This window comes from Octopus bimaculoides, chromosome 14, assembly GCF_001194135.2.
Source record: "Octopus bimaculoides isolate UCB-OBI-ISO-001 chromosome 14, ASM119413v2, whole genome shotgun sequence".
NCBI classification, from domain to species: Eukaryota; Metazoa; Mollusca; class Cephalopoda; order Octopoda; family Octopodidae; genus Octopus; species Octopus bimaculoides.
In genome coordinates this window covers 6744691-6745816 of record NC_068994.1, presented here as the reverse complement: position 1 = coordinate 6745816, position 1126 = coordinate 6744691, and positions in this window count along the sequence as shown.

Below are 1126 nucleotides of genomic sequence, written 5' to 3'. Positions count from 1 at the left end.
ACCAGTTATGCACTGGGGTCGATGTAATCGACTAGCCCCCTTTCCCCAAAATTTCCAAGGCCTTGTGCCTTGAGTAGGAATAATTGTATCATATTATATTAAATATTAAGAATTGTGATGACACTATTTTCGTTGTTTCAGTATTGTAAAAGTAACGATGTTGAATTGCTTGTCAGCCAGTTGTATGATATACTAAATATAGGCCATAAACGCCAGCTGTTCGTTCAAGTACGGTGAGTTTTTGTTTTTGTTCTTTATTTTCTTTTTCATAAATAATCTCTGTTACATAATATTTACGCCTTATTACTATAATTACTACAAACTGCGTCACTTCAGGGAGGCCATTCCCTGTAAAGTAACAATATTGTTTACTCTCTAAGGTGGCGAGCTGGCAGAAACGTTAGCACGCCGGACGAAATGCTTAGCAGTATTTCGTCTGTCTTTACGTTCTGAGTTCAAATTCCGCCGCTCCCATCACAATTACACAGGGATAGGAACAAATAGACATGAAACTCATTGGTCCAACTTCTCTGCTCATTTTTAAGTTCCTATTTTTTTCTGCACTGATGAGTACTTTGATATTTGCAAATTCTGGGAATGAATTTATGTCTATGTATGAAACGATCGCATGCATGAATAAACTTCTTACAACTTTTTAATATCTTACCTCCTCCATTTTTGACAAATATGATTAGATTTATAGAACTTCATTCTACGATTGTACAGATACATTTGGTGAACTCTACATATTCTTTTCTACTCTAGGCACAAGGCCCGATATTTTGGGGGAGGGGGCCAGTCGATTAGATCGACTCCAGTACACAACTGGTACTTAATTAATCGACCCCGAAAGGATGAAAGGCAAAGTCCACCTCGACAGAATTTAAACTCAGAACGTAAAGACAAACGAAATACCGCTAAGCATTTCGCCCGGCGTGCTAAAGTTTCTGCCAGCTCGCCGTGTCTACCAATTCTACATATTACAGTTTAACCGTTACAATTTTACCGTTACACATACGTTTTATTTTTTAAATATATATTTAACATATTCGCCTTTCAGAGAAGCCATATCACCGTTTCATTGCGACCAGTTCGACGCTGCACTGGCGAGACATCGCAACAAGGA